The sequence below is a fragment of the Cetorhinus maximus genome, chromosome 12 (assembly GCF_964194155.1).
Source record: "Cetorhinus maximus chromosome 12, sCetMax3.hap1.1, whole genome shotgun sequence".
In the NCBI taxonomy this organism is placed as follows: Eukaryota; Metazoa; Chordata; class Chondrichthyes; order Lamniformes; family Cetorhinidae; genus Cetorhinus; species Cetorhinus maximus.
The window spans coordinates 84,570,212-84,591,052 of NC_135890.1; the positions used below are offsets into that span (position 1 = coordinate 84,570,212).

General features: G+C 40.4%; 1 protein-coding gene across 1 annotated transcript in view; it reads right to left on the reverse strand.

The window, feature by feature from the left end:
- The window catches only part of LOC144687212 (kinase suppressor of Ras 2-like), a 153,055-nt gene extending 137,705 nt beyond the window's left edge, over positions 1-15,350 (reverse strand). The window contains exons 1-3 of the mRNA XM_078552983.1: positions 15,297-15,350; positions 10,443-10,561; positions 3,346-3,514 (exon numbers count right to left, since the gene is read on the reverse strand). The gene's annotated coding sequence lies outside the window, so the exon portion shown is untranslated. The remainder of the gene's footprint in view (positions 1-3,345; positions 3,515-10,442; positions 10,562-15,296) is intronic.
- Between the last annotated feature and the right edge of the window lie 5,491 nt (positions 15,351-20,841).

Consider the following 20,841-nt stretch of genomic DNA (forward strand, 5'->3'; position numbering starts at 1 on the left):
AGGATCCAATAACAGAGTAGCGTGGGCTACCTCTGTAGTTAGTAGTCTGTCGTCAGTAGTTAGTAGCAGCAGTGTACAGACATAGAGTTTGAAATGTAAGCACATGTTTAGTTGCTGCTGAGTATCTTTGTAAATAAACACAGGGTTTCTACCTGTGAAGTATCTGCTACTTAACTCTATTATTAGTACCAAATCGGCCACCACTTACACAAGCGTGTGAACAGGATCCAACAAACTGGTGACCAGGATCAAACAGGAACAAAACACTGGCTTATACTGTCAATTTTCGTATTTCCATTTCTTCACAAATTTATGGTGGCCGTTTATCTTCTAATGTGTAAAAATCTGCGGCTAGAATTTGTTGGTGGTGAATCAAATTTCTATCCACTTTTAGAAATAATTACATGTGGATTTTATGATGGTGATGGGAGAAAGCCAACATCCAAGCTCAAGCTTCCTTTGAGAAATCTGTTGCTTATTGCTCTTCAAGGGATGTGATGGGGATCATTGCAACTGCATGTCCTAATGAGAAGTGACTGAAGTGATGGAGAAAGGGATGTGTCTGCGGGAAACCAGTCAAGATCAGGCGTGCTCCTAGCTGTTGGAGTCAGCTTTATGCAACAAAGCCAAAGAGAAAAGTGTCGCCGGAGTCCAAAAAGGGCCAGGATGGGGAGTGGGGGAGGGAAGAACCTGAAAAATGACGCTGCGGGAGCAATGAGGATGGAGCACTTTTATTTTGTTTGGAGAGCAAGGCGGTCTTTTTCAACATTTCCACAGGAAACTGTTTCACAAGGAACACTTTCACTGTTTGATCTTGATTCTGTCACAACAAACGTAGTCAAAGCGGTTATCACAGTAGAGACTAATGGGGTTGGTACCCTCCATGCAGTAGGCATTGTATAAGGAAATTATAACCTCGTACATAAGGAAGTCTTTTGGGGTTTTACTATATCTCATGCACAGAGGAAGCTTCCAACCTTAGCTAGTAAACTCAAACTCAGCAGTCCAATGAAGCAACCTATGGAAATTACACATGCTGTGGGAAAACAGTTACACATTATGGAAAAGAAAAAACGGACATGGTGCCCAGTTACTATCACCCATTTTTCTCTTCCACCAAAGGCCAATTTCACCCCCTTTCTTCTTCAATTGTACACCCAGAAGTAAACATAAACCTCAAAGAGTCTTATTTCAGGTATGTAATCTGATTTACCATGTTGTGCAGGAATTGCTGCCTCAAATTTGAAAAAATTCTATACACTTTACACATGGGCTCATACTGTAGATTGCAATTAACAGCAAACTTAAGATCCAATATATCTGTATGAACAGTCCCAGATATTATTTATTAATTGAAACATATTTGTTCTATCAAACATTGTCATATATTAACATTTTTGGTCATTTTCACATAAAATCATCATCAGACTGTGTCAATTATTGATTTATTTGAAGCAGCTTAAGTAAGAGAAATTAATCTTTTGATGAAAAAACTCATTCCCTCCTTCAGCATTGCGATAGTCATTTACTCTCATTTAATGTTAGGGTAAGATGCTGATAGTTAGAACATTCCAGAATAGAGGATCTCATGACATGGAAAAATACTCACTGCAAAAATTTGTTATACTTTGTAAATTGTAATCTGGAATCGTTTTTTTTATACAGGCGAGCAGACACAAAATGAAAATAAAAATGGGAGAATGTTGATGTCAAACATTTTATGATTTCTAAGTTTGTCAGAGACGTGATTGTAGATAAGTACATTTTGAGAAAGAGAAATAAAACACATGAAAAGGATCTGTCTCCTTGGAATATTTACAATTATAAAATGTTGAGTAAAAACCCTGGCAGGATTCGATCTCAGGAAGTTGAGTCCAGTGCTCAACAAACCTGGCTTTCCAGAAAATCAGATAAGACATGACAAGTGATTGAGATGTACAGGGCATTGTAGAAGAAAATGTGCAGAGAAAGACTGCTCACTGTATATTTTTATTTGTTCTGACGCCAGTTCTTTTCTGGATTAATGTGATATTGCAATTAGGATTTCCCTACTGGTCACATAAACAAATTATATTTGCAAATAAGCCATGCTCTGTAAACAATTACCCAATTGTTTGTTCTAGTATATGAGGACAATCATTAATTGTCTGTGACCTATTAGAATTTTATTTTGTGGTATTTACCAAACTCTGAAGTAATTTGACATGAGGGTAATTCTGTGAGGCTGCACTTGCAGTGGAGAGCTGCACTCCCAGGGAATGGGAGAATCGGAGATAAAGGGCAGTATTTAATCGCCCCCTCCAAGATGAGTTTGGAGGCGGGGGCATTTAATTGGGTGGGAGGGTGCTAGGCGAGGACCCACTCACCTTCCCATCTCTGCCCCATTTAAGTCTGAGGTAGAAAGGCTTGTGGATGGCCTTCCCATGCCCATGGCAATTGAGGTCCTTGAGTGGGCAAATAGTGTCCAACCAGCAGCTGATGGGGCAGTTTGGGGCAGTTGCCACGTGGGAAGCCTGAAAAACAAACCCAACAGCAAATTCTGGGGGTGGGGGGGAAGTCCCTCATTCAAAGGCAACCAGTGCCTGATTGTGCGACCAGACAATGGGAAAGGAGGACCTCTCTGAGAGCCATGCTTATTCTGGGCCTCTGGTGGGAGCATTACTGGCAACCATCACTGCTCCCCCCAGTGGCGCTGATAGCAAGGAGGCCTCTAGGATTTCTGCCCTCGGGATTCTTGTTCCCGGGGAAGGCCCACCACTGGCCACTTGACTGGCACTTAGTGTGATGGGCTTTCCCCAAAGGAGGTGATGTGGAGCTCTTGCAAACTCTCTAACCAAAAGGCAAGCCTCCTTAGTCCGAATTAAATTACACTCAAAATGACCCATCGTTAATTATGAACTATGCTTACTGAGAGCTTTGGTCCCCCATTGGGTGTGGGGGATTTGAACATAACCCTTATAATTTAAACAAGAAGAAAAATGACAAATATTATAGGACTGACCAGTAATGTTTTAAACATGTTGGAAAAACACAAAAAAAGATAAGCTGACATTCTTTGTGGAAGCCCCTCATTTGAATCAGATGATGGGTTCCACCTGCAGTGTTAATCAGCTGTGCATCTCTATCATTTTCTGTTTAAATAAAACACGTTGGGACTGATGTTCCGTGTTTGCACTGCCAGCAGGGAGCCTTGCCAGAAAAACGTTGGGGAAGAGGGAAGAATGGGACATGCTGTTCTCAATTCTCCATCTGTAATGGCTCCCCGACAGCAGAGTAAACTCGGAAAAAGGATCCCATTACTCCGACACCTTTCGACTAAACATATGGAACACTGAAGTGTTGTACCTGGCAGGTTGAATTGTTTCTGCTGCCGGGTGCACTGTGGTGAAGGGTGGAGTGGTGAAGGAGGTGTCGCGCTGGGAGGTAGAGGCGGCGCTGGAGAGGATGGTGTTGAAGACGTGGTTGACGAAGGATTACTGCTGGAATCCGGCTGGTAAGGGACAGGTATGTGATCCTGCAGGCAAAGAGAAAAGAAAGAGCATGCAATTATCCAAGACTGCATGTGGTGACACCACAAGTCCCGGCCAGAATAGTTGTCCTGTCAATTGCACCTGGAGACTGGGATGCTGTAAAAGACTGGGATTTATTTTACACACATAATTTGTATTACCAATCCTCCAATCATTGCATTTCGCCGGAGAGATAATCCTGCTGTATATGGGAGACTGTTTGCTGTAGTTTTATGCATGAATTCAGGGATGTGGGCTGGATTTTATGCTTCATTGCTGACTGGTTTGAAGGTGGGGGCACACATTAAACCCAGCGGGCGGCCCTACCCACTCATTTTCCCTGCCCTCACTGCAATTTTACCAGTGGCTGGGATAGTTTTGAATAGGTCACAGATCTGAAATGTTAACTCTGCTTCTCTCTACAGATGTTGCCATAACCTGCTGAGTATTCCCAGCATTTTCTGCCCTTTATTTCGGATTTACAGCATCTGCAGTATTCTGCTTTTCAATTAAAGTTGCAAAGGGATACTGATGAGAAAGAATCAGCAACAATGTGGTAATGGAATTTGATGCCTGTACATGTGAGATGATACGTTTTGTTTTTTAAAAAACCGAAATTATATTTTGAATGGGGGAAAGCTGCGTGATGTGGGAAGCAGAGGTGCCTGGGGTTTCAGGTTCACAGGACATTAAAAGCAGCACATCAAAAACTAATGGAATACAGGGGTTTATGGCAACATGTACAGAATATAAAAGTTGAGATGCAATCTATATAAAGGCTCTCTAAGACTACAGTTGGAGTTCTATGTACTGTATGAGTTCCACAAAGGAAGGATGTTGAAACCATAGAGAGGGTGCAGCACAAATTTACTAGGATGTGACGAGCATGACAAAATACAGAAGTAAGTCAAGACTTAAAAGTTAGGGCAATTTTCATTAGAACAGAAAATATTATAGGGTAATTCAATAGATGTGTTTAAAATTTTGAAGGGATGAGACAGAATGGACTGTTTCGAGTGATTTGAGATGGCTCTAGAACACTGGGATGTAATCATTAGATTAAATTAAAGAGATTTAGGACAGAGAGCAGGGGAAACATATTTTAAACATGGGCTGCAAGGTTGTAGAACATGTGATCAGTCTCAGTAATTGAAAAAGAGACTTCTGAATTTTACTGAGCTGCAGAGGTTCCACTGCTGGGGGCAAAAGTAGGACCTGACCCCCACTTTGGCCGGCAGTGGGGTATTGGCCACCACTGGCAAATTAAGAGGCCATGGAGTGTCCATAAAGGAGGGTCCCCTGCCCAAGCTTGTTGGGAGGCCACCACACAGCAGCGGGTCCTCCAGTTGTGGGCCAAATCCCCACGGAGGCAAGAAGTGGCCCTTAATTGGCCAATTAAGTGGCTCAGATGGCCTCTTGGTGTTGTTCAACCACAAACTTTCCCACCGCTGGCAAAATGGCATGACGGTGGGAAGACATTGACCACCCTGCCCCTCCCCTGGATGCCATGCCATGCCATTTTATCTGCCTTTCTGCTTCTCAACCCACCCCAAAGGGCCCGGATAATTCCAGCCCATGTGAACATTTAACAATAGGTTAGATTGGTGGTTAAGGGAAAAGTGTGCTAGACAGTTATGGAAACAGAGCAGGTACATGGGATTGGGACCATGGCTTGTGTGGATGATAAACACCATGGACTGGTTAAACCCAACTACCAGTTTCTGTGCTGTAATTTAGGTGTACTTCTATATAATCAGCAAGAATAAAAGTCTGTAATTATAGGCCGACACTGGGAGAGGACCAGGTTATAACCACTTAGGTATACTGTTTGTCATACTCACAGCTTATAATTGCCTCAAAATTTGTAAACATAAATTCTATTCCAATCGCTTTTTAAGAGTCATACTCAGTGCCTTTTGGCATTTTTTAAAGCTCAGTGATTGCTTGCACTTCTTTGTTCATTTTCAAGAATAATGCAATTCTAAGATTATCGCTGAAAAGATCAGTTTTCCACTTAAGTCAATTATTTGATCTGTGGCTCCAGCAGATGCATTATATTAATATGTAACTGAATGGTATTCAGTATTTGGCACATAAGATACTAATAAATTAAAACAGTAATCACAGTCTTAAAGAGGCTAGGTTTTAAAATACTGGTATGTTGGTAATGTATTTATACTCTGATTGTATCATATCAGTGCTAATACTACCTTACCAATTTTGTACTGGTGAAATTATGCAGCAATGACTGTGATTTCAAGTCACTTGTTCCCCCACTGTTCTCCATACTTAGAAGGGTACAATTCCACAAGTGCCAGCAAGTCTCCTCCACTTCACACAAGTGAATATTGTTCATGTGCCTGCAGAGTCAGTAAGCACGTGAGAATTACAGAACCAAGCCTGATGCTGCTTCTCATCTGGTGCACTTTCAGCAGAGGTCACAAGTAAGCATCCAGGAAAATCTCATCCTTAATCCTCAGATCTGAATCGAGTTAGCAGGAAACTCCTGGTGCAAAGTGCACATGTGCAGAGCTCGCTGAATCATGCAGGACAAGAGGAGGCCATTTGGCCCAACCTGTCTGTGCCAGCTGTCTGAAAGAGCTAGCCAATTAGTCTCACTTCCCTGCTCTTTCCCCATAACTCTGCAAATATTTTCTTTTTTTTAGAATATATCAAACTCCCTGTTGAAAGTTACGATTGAACCTATATCTGCCATTCTTTCTGGCAGTATAATGCAGATTATACCAATTATTTTTATTTATTCATCCTCTCAGCTCCTGTCTGGATTTTTTGTTAATTATTTAAAATCTCTGTCCTTTGGCTACTGCCAATGGAAACACTTTTTCCTCATCTACCCTCTCAAAATTCCTCATGATCTTGAGCAACTATTAAATCTCCCCTTAAATGCCTTTGGTCTCAGCAGAACAATCGCAGCTTCACTTGTGTCTCCACATAACTGAATTCCCTAAACCCTGGTATCATTCTGATACATCCCCTCTGCACTCTCTCCAAGGCCTTGAGATGAGGACATTACTGGCTGGGTTATGAGGTTATCCTGTCACCAATCACTGTTAAGCACCACACATGAGAAATAGACATTGAAGCAAGGGGCTGCAGCCCAATGGAAGATGGTAACTTCAGAGGTGATATACTGTTGAGGTTGCGGGGTGTGGGGGGAGGGGAGGGGAGGGGCGTCTGGCAGACACCACAGAGCTACATGCTACCTGCTAATTATAACAGTTTTGACAGATTTCTTTTTTATTCACAAGTTTCCATTGATAAAAAAGATACCAGTGCCTAATTTGCATTAAGCTGTCAACACTTTTTTTTAAGCAATAAAGATGTACATGACTTTAAGCTGGTACCACCATCTGTGATTTTTATCGTTCACAGATGGTTAAACAGATTAGTGTATGACTGAGGAGCAGCTTCCTGAAAAATATCACCCTTGTAAATTATTCATGTTTCATGTTACAGCTTAACCAATTCAGAGTACGAACTAAATATTATCCAAGCTGCAAAGCAAAATAAGCTTGGAATGTGTTTGACAATTTAAATTGCACTTGCTATCATGATTCAGTGCCATTCAGTGGGTTGCGTAGAGGATCGAACGCTGCTGAAAATGTTATCATTTCTTCATGCTAGGTTTGTCAAAAGTATGATAAATTGTGCCAATCCGGATCCAGTTTTCAGCAAGAAATAACTCTGAATTCAGCAATAAAATGTTAAGTGCTTGCCTACTAATGCAGCTAACAGCAATTTCTGTGCTTACAACACAGTTTTGCTTTTTAAAATGTTGCTCAAATGCAATGTAATATAACAGAAATTCTATTAAATACAATGATATTTGTGAAGAACAGGCTTATTTTATACTATAAAACATGCAATAATGCATGAAGATACTAAGCGGACAGTAACAGTGCACACAAAGTTATTAAGTAGCAAGGGTAATTGTCCAATTTCATGAAATGCATGAACTGCAGAATGCTTTACAACCAAATAATTTGATTTTTTAAAAATAAAGTTATAAAGTTGTGTTGGCATTCAACTGTGCTGAGAACAAAAAGATAAAATTCTAATATTTCTCTAATAAACAATGGTACGCACATATAATATGGCCAGAAAGACTTGTAAACATATTAGACATAATTTACATGAATTCCCTTGAGTATGTGATCTGTTTAATCTATCATTGAATGTTTTTTAGCTTTTTACTGTTCCAAACATCACACCAGAATTTAAAAAATCAATAAAGCTAGAGAGACACAGGCTGGTGTTTGTCTACTTCTGCGGTCACCAGACTGTGACTTTCCTAGTCATTAAAACAAGCACATTGAAAGATCCAGATAAATTTTAGGGCCTTGCCTGAAAGCAGCAGCAGATCATGAGAAACCACTATCTCTTTAGGCTTGATAGCGTTGATTTATACTGATGGCTGTGACAGCAGTTCAGACACCCAGGTTTATGAGATTCAGCCATCGTTTCAGCAGGAAGCCATCGTTTGCTCAATAACCTATACTTAACAACCCACTCACTTCTGGAGAGCAGCAAAGCCAACTTGAACAAGGCCTTATTTAATGATTCCCCTTGTTCAGATGCTAATTGGTGTGGCAGTGCACCAGCAGTTAGTTATAATAGCAGGCACACTGTGATAATGTGTCGCTAGTTTAATGGGCATAAACAAATATTGCATCTATCTTTCTAGTGCATGTAAATTGTAATTTATCCATTAAGAAGGAATTCTGGATAATTGCAAGGACAGAACTGATTTCAGTCAGAATCTATATAGAACACATTTGAATGGAGTTAATAGCTGAGGCAGCCCTTTCAACTCATATTTGCGAGTTCTCATAACAAACCTGCTGCAACCCCTATCGGCAACATGAGATGACAAAGCCCAAACAGATGGATCTGGCATCAGGCGACGACAGGGTTGATGATACAGGGTTTCTTATTGTCAAATGTGTAGGCCCATTTCCTGAACTCAACAATAGCAGTCACTTTGTGGAGTTCAGCAAGGTCAAAGTGGCTCAAAATACTAATCGAATTTTGTGATTCTGTGATTCTTCTCTCTACCACATAACCAATCAACTTTCAATGCCTAGTGACCATATCACTAACATTCTGTGTACTATTGCAAGTTTGCTCCAAACATTTAGTAGGTAATAAAGTGTGATCACTTGTATTCGTCAAATTTTCCATACTACCTGCACTGAGTCTCTGGAAACATTTCAGGAAAAAGGCACCCGCTTACTTAATTGAACATGAGGTCATTTTACTGCTTAGTTCTACATATATAAAACGGTCAGCTCTGGTAAAGCAGTTCCACTTGGACTTGAATATCACACTATTGCATTTTTCTGAGCAGACAACTCCTTATGCCATAAATTGGAATGCAAAAATCACAGTTAAATGTTATTTTAAAAAAGGAACAAGCACATAAGTAATGTTATAACATCATTACAAATTTACTGTTCTACCTAACTCCTCGATTGGAGAAGGATAAGGAAGAACATTACAAGTCCAAAAACTAAGCTCATCCTTTGTAAATAACTTGCAAATATTGTTTTCCATAGGAGTTCTTACCACTGTGCAAACTGTTTCTTGGAAATTCAAACTAAATTTTCCCTTTCAGGAATTTCAAATCAACAGCTTGTGAGATTTTGTAAACAGTATCTTGAACAGAACAAAACTGAAATAAAGCAGAACAGGTCTTTTTATATTCTAGAAGAGTTAGACGACTTCCTGAATTTAGAATTTCTCACCATTCAAATTTAATAAGGAATTATAAGTTACTAACAAAATAAATCAGATGTAATTATATTGACGGTCTGAATGGCCTCCTTTTGTGCAGTAACCATTTTGTGATTCTATGATTCTCCTCTCTACCACATAACGAATCAACTTTCAACACTTATCAAAATATATTGAATTACACTGGTTTTTAAACTACTAATGTACTGTGGAATGTCTTGTGGTGCAGTGATACTGTTCCTACCTCTGGGCTAGAGGTTCTGAATTCAAGTCCTACTTTGGGACTTGACGGCCCTGGAAGGTGCATTCATAGTGTGGTCAAATAAGTTAATTACCAGCCTGTAAATCCTTCCAATATGCCTTATGAGTGGTGGTAAGAGTGGGAGAGTTTCCTGGTCAACCATACTGCAGAAGGCAACGGCAAACCACTGCAATACTTTGCAAGCATAATCATGGACCAATCCAATGGAAGTCCATAGTCACCAATGCCCTCTTAGGCCTGGCACCTGAAAGAGGAGGAATGTACTGTGACTCAGTATAAATAAAAATTGAACAAAATGATTCAACCTTTGTCACAGGAAGTTTGGAAGTGAAATTCTCATTCTTCTTTTTAAATCACCCCATGGCCTCGCCCCTATATCTCTGTAATCCTCTTCAATGCTACAATCCTCTAAGATATATGCATTCCTCCAACTTTGGCCCCTGCACATCCCTGATTTTCATTGTTCCATTGGTGGCCATGCCTTCAGCTGTCCAGGCCCTAAGCTCTGGAATTCCATCCTTACACCTCTCCACTGCTCTATCTCCCTCTCCTCCTTAAAACCGACATCTTTTTCCAACTTTTTGATTACCTACCCTAATATCTCATTTGTGGCTCGGTGTCAAATTCTACTTGATAACACACCTTGGCATACTTTACTATATTAAAGGTGCTATATAAATGCAAGTTGATGTTGTTGAACAGATGGCTCAAATAACTTTCATTCACCTCTAGGATATCAGTGCATGAAACACAGTAGATTTTAAAACCAGATACCTGGACATAAAATTGGCATTGCTAATCTCCTGCTTGATTTTCACTTCCAAAAATATCATGGTTAATGCGTAACATCGACAGCAATATCTTCACTGACATATCTGCCTGGTGTATGTGAGCTGTAAGCAAATATAATGACCTACCTTATTAATTTTGTTGGTTTTAGGCAGTGTTTGGCTGGAGTGCAAATCGGAGTACCTGGGTGGCTTCTTAAGCGGATTATTAATGTCACATGGCACAGATTCTGTTCGCACAAGTCTTGCTGAAAATCAGAGATGGCTACAAGTGAGGAAAAAGCTATACATATTAACATTATTACGCATAACTTTGTGAATTATTCCATAATTAGTCACTTAGCTGACTAGTAATGACTGCTCCCCATATTAAAGTCAGTGCCCTCAAATAAAGAACAAGGCAACATTGATCAAAAAATTTATTTCATTTATTTGCATATCTTAGTCCTTTCATCTATATGCATCCTGATCCTGTGTTCAAAATGGAGGTACAAGGAAAGTATCAATTTCTATATATTCAGAGTCTACAGTAGGGGAAACTTTCAAAATGGCTCCCGGAGTTAGCAGGCACAATTTGGCTTTTCAATGCAACATTTTATACAAGTTGTAAATGCATCAGATTTCACGAGCATTATGAAAAATTAACAAGCTAACATTTTGAAGACAGCCAGCCTGTTTCTGCTTTGGCTTTCTAAGCATTTTTCTTAATCAGGAGACACTAATTTTGATGACAGCTGTTAGTTTCCCTGGAGGAATTCCCTATGCTTCAATCTCACCAAATAGGGTACTCTACCGTGGTCAGCGAGAGACTCAAAGACGTTGAGTGAGATCATCCGTTCTCTCTCAATAGGCCAATTGATAGAAAAAAAGTGTTTGTGGTTAGAATAATACATCTGAGAATAGGTAGAAAGTCTTTTAAACAGGCTTGCAGAGATACATTGTAAGGCTGCATGTATCTCGGGTTGCTTAAACTAATACATCTTGGTGACCTGATTTACTTATTTACCGAACAGGCAGTGCTTCTTTGAACAGCACTTTCCTAACCTTCATGTCCACAAAACTCAATAGGACAAGCTAAGAAATAAGAAATAAGCAAAAGTAGTTGCTCGAGCCAAAAGGACCAGGTTGCCAGAGCTTGGGGCTGCTTTTACCCAAATGACTGCTGTTTGATGAGTATAGCATTTTGATGAAGGATTTGTCATAATTACTGCTTACAAAGGTAACAAAGATAAAGAGCATCTGGACCTACTACAAACTTGCATTTATGGTTTTCAAAATAACTCTCAGATGATGAAAGTCAGAGGTGGCGATTTGTGGTACATATTTCCAAATGGACTTGTGACAAAGTAGCTCTATTTTCCTTTTATAACATTTGTTCCTGAGATCAAACAAAATAAAGTCGCTTTTATATTGCCATCATATTGGTCCATATCCTGGGAGATGGGCATTGCACTGTATCTGGTTTCTTTAAGCTGGTTGTACATTTGTATATTCCATGCTTTGTGTGTCAATTTCTGGGATAAGAGAGCCAGATTCAGCACCAGCCTGCTCATGAATGCTGGTCTTCGGAAATCCCATGGTTTGATAGTCACAGTGGCCCGGATTTCATGCTCAGCAGCAAAGTGACTACGCTTGCCGCTGACCTCAAAGAAAGCTGCCCACAAAGGTCTAGTGATCTCTGCCATGTGGATTTCCCCTTTCCTGGTGTTAGTTTTAATCTAGCACCAAGCCAAGGGGATCTCCAGGCATTCAACAACAACGATGTCATCAAGTTGAGTAGGCAGCAAATGAGATTGAAGTATTCTCACAGATAGCAAACCAGGAAGTAAAATGCAATGACTAATTTTTAATTAAATTTTAGAGATAGCAAAATAAATTATTGGGACATACATACACATGATATTAAGTAAGAGGCTAACATTTCATAAACAAAATTTTAAAAGAACTATTTTGAAAATGTTGATTTTTTTTCTATCATAATGGAGATATTTAACAAATATAAAATTAGTTTTTTAGGGCCATAAAGGTTTTCAGCAGTAATTATGAACTTAGTACAACGTTAAAAACTCAGTTACAACTCACTCAACAAGGTGCAACTTTTATAAGGATCTTTATAGCGACTGATAGGATAAAAGGGCAAATTCTCATCAGTTCAGTGATTTCTATCTGAATGTAGTCTGAGGGGAGTTTAAGTGTTTACCTATGGGAAAGAATAGAATTACTGACAGCAACTTCTGGATTTCTGCATTTAACTGCGCACGAGCAAACTCCAGAAGCTGCTGTTGGCTTTAGAGGAGTAATGATGTAGACCCTGACAGTTTCACTATCATAACCTCTGCAAAATCCAGCTAAGTGAAACACCAACTACTTATATTCCTCTGAAACTTGCTTTAAATAATACTGAGAGATCTTAACTCATTCAGAGCCTATCCACTTGCACAGAATTAAAATTGAGCTCAGAAAGTGTGCATGCATCAGCAGCTACCTGAATTGATTTAAAGATTTTAAAGCCAAATAATACATTCTGATACATTCATAATTATTATTTTCCCATCAATACTGAGGCTCAGGATATAGAGACTATTGTTATAAATATGAGACTTATAAATTGTTATGTTTCAGGTTTGTGTCTTTAATTTAGGGTAAAATGAAATAGGTCATGTGACCTATTCTGAAGTTTGCCTAACAACAGGCCTGGGTGATGTGGCTATTAAAAGATTAAAGGGAGGCCTGGATTGTTTGCTGGAACAAAGGTGTAAGGTGTGCACATTTGGAGACAATGGCAGTGGTATCTGTGTTTGCAGTAGTTAGACTGCCAGTCTCCAAAGTCCCAGGAAGGTGTTAGAATGTCGGGTTGTAAACAGTTGTGCTTTAAATTGTCCATTTACCTCCAAGATAAAGGAGAGCTGTGGTCTCAAGGATAGCTAATCAGCATTTCTACCTGGATACAAGGCCCATACGATTCACATGGCCATGGAAATGGGCTTTAAGAGGCGAAGGGTTTTTAAGATACCCTTGAAACTCACAGCTAGAGTTAGTTTGCCGGGATCTGAGACAGTGGGAGCAGCTAGAGGCCAAAAGTCCCGATAATTCACTGTGTAGGAATGGGGGTGGTAGTTCATGCTTGGATTGAAGAGATCAACTTTGTGAGGATTTGAAATGAGGCTGGAAGATTCGCCTAGCTTGAGGGAGAGTTGCCAGGAAGTAAACCTCCCTGTGAAAGACAGTTCAGTGGTTAAAAGATACAAAGTTGGGAAAGGAAAAGAATGGAAGTAAATCTAGGGAGCTAAGAATCACTTTGGACTGGGTCCAGGAAAATTGCATGACTACTTAAGGGATAGTGTAAAGTATATCTGTGAAGTGGGTTTTTTGGTTGTGTTAAAAATAAAAGGGGAAAGTTCTGTTCCAAAGTTTAAAGTATAAGTTGCCTACAAAAATAGTGTTTAGTCAATAGTGCTTTAAGTCTGTCTGTTGCAGTGAAAGTCTTAAAACGTGAAATCTTGACATGTCATCCTTTCAGCTATAAACTGGAAGCACAAATTTCTTTAATTAAAGATATTGGTCTCTACACAGGATCATAACATTGGTAAAACGCTTTACTTTGAGTGCAACTCCACATGCAAAGAAAAAGAAATCTTTTTACAGATGAAGACGAAAATAGAGTCTCGATGTAAATTGCAGCGGAAACAGAATTATTACTGAAAAGCAATATAAAACTTATCAGGTGAATTCCATAGACAAAAGTGTTTCAATCTCTATCTCATGGGAAAGAATTTTTGGGTTGGTGAGAGGGGGCGGGGCTCGCTTGTCAACGCGTAAAATGAGGTGTGGTGATGTCAGGCCCAATGTCACCGCGCGTCATTTAGATTGTCAGTTGGGCGGGCGCGCAGCCAAGTCGGCTGTGCGCCTGCCAAACTGTCAAAGGCCTATTAAGGCCATTAAGAAAGTAATTAAAGTTGTTAAGAATGCTGCCCGTCCACGCTTAAGGTTGGCGGGCAGGCGAAGAGCCCAGGCGGCCTTCACATTTTTCATGAAACCTCATCCAGGGCAGGATGAGGTTTCATGAAGGGTTTATTAATTAGATTAAAATTTTTGAAAAAATTAATGGACATGTCCCAGCTCACATGACAGTTTCACATGAGGGTACATGTCCTTAAATGTTTTAAAAATCTTTCTTCAATGCTTCATAAGTGAAAGCGCAAAAGACCACAGGCCCTGACTAAGGGAAATCCCCCCCGCTCCAGCACAGGGAGCGGTCAGCGCTTCCGGGTGCGCATCACACTGGGGGCGTGGCGCCAATCGGGTTCACGCCCGCCCCTCGACAGGGGGTAATTTCTGCCCATGGAGTCACATTATTCTGTATTACAATATTGAACACGTAAAATTTATTGAAACAAAAGTAAACTATTGTGAATACTGGAAATCGGAAATGTCAGAATTGTTGGAAATGTTCAGCTGGTCAGTGAACATTTACAGCAAAGGTCATCAACCTGACACACAACTCTGTTTCTCTCTCTACAGATGCTACCTGACCTGCTGAGAATTTTCAGCATTTTCTGTTTCTATCTCAAAATCTATTATGCATGCTATGCCTTGCTGAGTAAAATGGATGCATTTAACATCAGGCAAAATATAATTATATGTTTACAAAACTGAAAGAAAGAATAGTCAGTTAATTAAATTAATGTACTATATGACTTAAATACAGAATGATTTCTCAATGTAAGGTAGAGCTCTCATAGAGGCAGCCGCCTATGAGCCATGTTATTTAAATATAAAAAAATAAGGAAAAGGAACTGGAAAGTGACCTGATGAATCATTAAAAGAAGAGTGTGAAGGTACAAAAACAACAGTAATTCTTTGTTAACTTTATATTCAGTTTCCTGTTGGTCTCCAGCATTGAGTAGCAAAGACATAGATGAGTGGAACATTTCAAAGTCAAAAGGCAAATAAGAATTACAAAACATGAATGTTTAAACTCACCTCCACGATGAATGATGAGTAAATGACAAGGTGGGGCTTCTTTGGTGCATTTGTTATGGCACTTTAACCTGGTGGAGAAAGAAACACTTAAATATTGTTACAGGAAAATTCCTTGACATCTATATCAATGTCAATGGCATTTTTAAATAAGTTTCTCTGTTGACTCTTTTCTAGATTTCGCCTATATTTTTAAGCAACCTTGCTTTCTTCTGATCTTAGGTATTCTCAAAAAATAAGGACCAATCCCTTTGTTGATAGGGGAGGCAGATTGGCCTTTTAGGTCTTTGCCAATGACTCATTCGGTGTGATGTACACTGGACCAAGCTAGCCTCTCTGGGAAGGTAATCAATCCCCTCCAGATTTGTGGCATTTTTTCAGGCCTCAGTGGAACTCATGTCAGCTATTGGTGGATGTGTGTTACAGTTCACTCAGAAGTCCTACATCCTATAGCAGCATGCACTTTTACATGTGTGTTATTGTCTGGAGCTATGGATAGCGATGGTAGAGGCTCCAATTTTCTTTCCATCACATGGCTGACAAGGAATCTCTCCTACTCTTACCGTCTGCCATTGGTGTGTGTTGGAAGGATTTGCAGGTTAATAATCAACCTGTTTGACGGTATTATGAACACATCTTCCTTGGCTATCAAGTCCTGAAGTGGGACTCGAATCCAGAGCTCTGTCTCAGAGGTACAGACGCGACCCACAGCACCATGTCAGCTATTAGCCCCCTTGAAATAGAAAGGTCTATCAGAATACCAGCCAGTCCATGCCTCCCAAATACAATGGAAAATGGCAGGGTGGAAACCACTAGACAGATTACCAGGGTAGTTGGATTACATCTCCTTTTCTGCCATCTGATCTGGATCTGAACTAGGGAACACTGGGACTCTACCTTGGAACTTTGGGGCAAATGCTTTTAATCCTGAGTCTGGTTATTATCAGATTCATTCAGATAAAAGAAACTGGGAAAGCAAATTAGGGGCAATTTTACTTAACCCGCCTGATGGGAAACTGAAGTCAATGAAAGGTTAATTGGGCGGGATGTAAAACAGGTGATCTATCCACTCCACCTACCTTCCCGTCAGCCGCATTCAACCTGTCATTTTTCCAAACCACCAATGGATTACACATAAAGGGGTCACTTGTTAAGTTCGCAATCTGAGTGCTCTGTCGTGGCTGTTAGGACTGTTTATTGGACACGTGTACCTGCATTCAACAAACTTATCTATGGGCAAAATTTCCCCCCATTGGGGGGGGTGGGGGGGGGGAAGTTGAAGAGCGGGCGCACGGAGGCGTGCCTCCGATCAGGGGCGCGCTGCCATTTTACGTGGGCGGGCCAATTAAGGCCCATCCATCGTGACGTCCACATAGAAGCGCTTTGCACTCCCTATGCGGGCGGTGGGGGGGAGGAAATCCCTAAACCCAAGAGTGCGCTCTTTCGCACATGCGCACAAAGGAGCGCACTCATCTCCCTGAGGCTAAGTGCTGCCTCAGGGAGATCAGCTCTACTGTAAAAAGTATTAAAAATAGAGAAAAAAAAAATTCCCTGAGATGTCCCCTCATGTGACACTGTCACATGAGTTGGGACATGTCCATAACTTTTAAAAACACTTTAATTAAATTTTTAAAAACCTACATGAAACTTCATCCCGCCCGTGGATGAGGTTTCATGCTTTTTCTAATTCCTGCCAGGGCTCCCGGCCTGCCCACCAACCTTAAGGTTGGACAGGCAGGTCCATTAATTACTTAAATGACTCTGTCAATAGCTCAATTGGTCACTGGCAGGTCGACAGGCGCACAGCTGATTTTGCTGAGCCCCCGCCTACTTGAAAATTTAAATGGAGCGCGGTGACGTCAGGAATTCCGCCCAACATCACCGCACGTCATTTTACACGTCGGTGAGCGGGCCCCGCCTCCCCGATCACCGACAGGAAAATCCTGGCCTATAGGTTGGTTCAATGTCCTGCTCTGCCAATTGCCAGAGCTGGCCCCCTTCATCTCTTATGGTGAAACTGTGTAATATGTGATGCACTATTATAACATTTGGCATTTTGGCAGGCGTGCTCTGCAAAACAACCTCATTGATCTGTCCAAGTATCTGAATCACTGTTTCAACATGCTGACAGTATGTTCCACAATAGCAGCCACCACTCTTCCATTATGTTGCCATTTGGTGCTCCTGCATTGAGTAATGGACTGGAGGAAGGAAAAGGAAATTAAGCCAAGCAAAAAATATAACCCCAAAATTAGCTCCAAATTTTATGGAATAAAATATTTCCTGTTGTGTGTTGTTGTAAGTTATACTGGTAACAACTACCAGTGCAATCAAGGTGCTCCAATCCCTAGTAGTCCTCATTGAGAAATCAGTAGCTTAAGCAGGTACTGGATCTAATGGCTTGACATTTTCAAAACAAAAACAGAATTACCTGGAAAAACTCAGCAGGTCTGGCAGCATCGGCGGAGAAGAAAACAGTTGACGTTTCGAGTCCTCATGACCCTTCAGCAGAACTCAGTAAAGTTAGGAGAGGGGTGAAATATAAGCTGGTTTAAGGTGGGGGGAGGGGGGTTGGGGGGGGGGGGGGGGGGGGGGTGGGGGGGGGGGGGATTGTAGGGACAAGCAAGCAGTGATAGGAGCAGATAATAAAGGAAATATGGCTGTGAAAGCGGGTTTTAGTAAACACCTTGTCAAACACCAGGAGAGAAATGGAAAGCAATGAAGGTGAACAAGGCAGAAGAGACAGGCGGAAATCCTGTCAGAGAGCAGAGCAGTACTTCTTCAAGGTAGGCATTTCTTGAAGAGGAGTAGCAGTCAATTAAACACAGAGATAAAAACAAAAAACTACTGCGGATGCTGGAAATCCAAAGCAAATACAGAATTACCTGGAAAAACTCAGCAGGTCTGGCAGAATCGGCGGAGAAGAAAAGAGTTGGCGTTTCGAGTCCTCATGACCCTTCAGCAGAACTCAGTAAAGTTAGAAGAGGGGTGAAATATAAGCTGGTTTAAGGTAGGGGGGGGGGAGAGAAGTTGGGGGGGGTTGGTTGTAGGGACAAGCAAGCAGTGATAGGAGCAGATAATAAAGGAAATATAGCTGTGAAAGCGGGTTTTAGTAAACACCTTGTCAAACACCAGGAGAGAAATGGAAAGCAATGAAGGTGAACAAGGCAGAAGAGACAGACGGAAATCCTGTCGGAGAGCAGAGCAGTACTTCTTCAAGGTAGGCATTTAATTGCTGGTTTCAGTTTACACCAGTTAAATAACATTAACTGCACTACATCTCCTAATCATGTCAAACCAATCTGCTGTTGGCTGGAGGTAGAATCAACAGTAAGATTTACTTAATGAGTTATAATACATCTATAACATGAAAAACAGTAAGATTTACTTAATGAGTTATAATACATCTGCATAACAAAAATCGATCTAGTTAAGCACAAATACAACAAAACAAATTTCAGCTAAAGAGATAAGTTGTTACATGTAAGTTCAGCAGATGTAAAAAAAATAATTCTTTGCTACTTGCAGTATGCCTACAAACCAGTCTGATCACACCAGGTATCAGATACTGCATGGGTATAATTTTGCCTATTAAGTTTCCCTTTGTCAATTACTGGGGAATGCTGGAGTTATTGGTTGACATCGCAGCAAAATGGGAGCAACTGTGAGGAGTTTCATTTTCTGATATTGATGGGAAAATTGCAAACAAGGGAATAAATGGCAAAATGATTTCAGCACAAATTCTTCCCCTCTGAGTTCAGTCTAATGTTAGTTGAGTGTAATTCGACTAGTAGTCATAATGTGTTCCCAAAGGTTGAACTTGCAAGGCCGAGTTCTGCTACCCACTGACTAAATCTGATAAGTCGTTGTTGATTCTATCTCCGGTCGTCAACAGATTGGTTTGACATGATAGGAGATGTAGTGCTTTAACTAGTGTAAGCTGAAATCAGCAACCGAAAATGTTAAAGCATTAGACCTTGTACCTGATTAACTACCAATTTCTCAATGAGGACCAGGGTTTGAAGCACCTTGAGCACACTGATAGATGTCGCCAGTATAACACACCAACACACAATGGGGAACAATTTGTGATGTAAAACCTCAAGTTAGTTTTGGGGGCCTTTTTTGGCTTGACTTCATTATTATTTCCTTCCTCAATGTGTCCATTCGCCATTAGTTCAGCTGAGAGAAGCAGGACCAGTCAATGCCATGCTTAATCCAATTACTAAGAGATACACAAGAGTGATCCAGGGTGAATGGCCCTCTCATTACCCTGCCTCACAACCATTGGTGCCTCCTCTTGATACAACTAAAACTTATAATTCATCATTTGAAAAATCATCAGCATATATCTGTATTCTACTACACTGTATTCTACTACTTACTGAGATTCAACATGTCCAATAAAAAAACTCTGCAAATAGACATGGGTTAATACTACATTTAGACTTAATGCACACTTTAGTCAAGAATGAAAGGCTATAATTTACTTTGTTTCCTAATTTTAGTGAGATGGTAACTGTCCATATATAAAAATAGATTCTCATATGTCAGCCCTGGCTCAGCGGGTAGCACTCTTGTCTCTGAGGCAGAAGGTTGGACACCTAGCCCCACTCCAAAGACCTGAGCACAACAATCTAGGCTGACACTCCAATGCAGGACTGACTTTTGGGTGAGATGTCAAACCCTGTTTCCTTTCTTAGGTGAACATAAAAGATCCACTGGTTTTATTTCAAAAGAGAGTTATCCCTTGTGTCCTGGCAATAACTTATCCCTCATCCAATTCCACTTTAAAAATGATCTGGTGATTATCACATTGCTATTTGTGGGAGCTTGCAGTGTGCAAATTAGTTGCTGTGTTTCCTACACCATAGTGACCACACTTCAGAAGTACTTCATTGGCTGTAAAGCACAAAAAAAAATTTATTTTACATTATCACTAAAATTAAAGAACTGTAGAATATATACTCCAAAGTACTTGATTTGGTTACATACTTGCAATTTTTACATTTCAAGCCAAAAAGCATCCCTTTCCCACACACTGTGCAGGTCTGAGACATCCAATACTTGGTGGAAAATCTACAAGAAAAGGAGTTAAGATCAATCACTTGAATCAATATTATTAATTAAATTTAAACAAAATTACAGTGATCAGGAAGGAGAAAGGGAAAGTAAAATGCACATTACATTAATTCAATGTAAACTGTAAATCATTATCAACTACTGTATGGTAGCTAAGATACATTTCTTTTGAAGTAACGTGAGTTTGTAAATGTTACATTTATTGTAATATGCACTGAGGGAAAAGGTAATCAGAATATTGCCAAGTTATCTTGAAGGGGTTATCTTGAAAAGCATATCTCAGCTGGCAGAGTATGCTACAGGGATGAATTAAAGAAAATGCCCAGTTTACCACTGAGGTGGACAGAAGGCAAGCCCTCTAGGATTCCCCACAAAGAGCTCCAAAAATCTCACTTATCCAAACTGCAGACTGGTGCTGCATCCTACACAACAGGCAGCAGCAGATAGAACCTCTGTGGGAGATGAT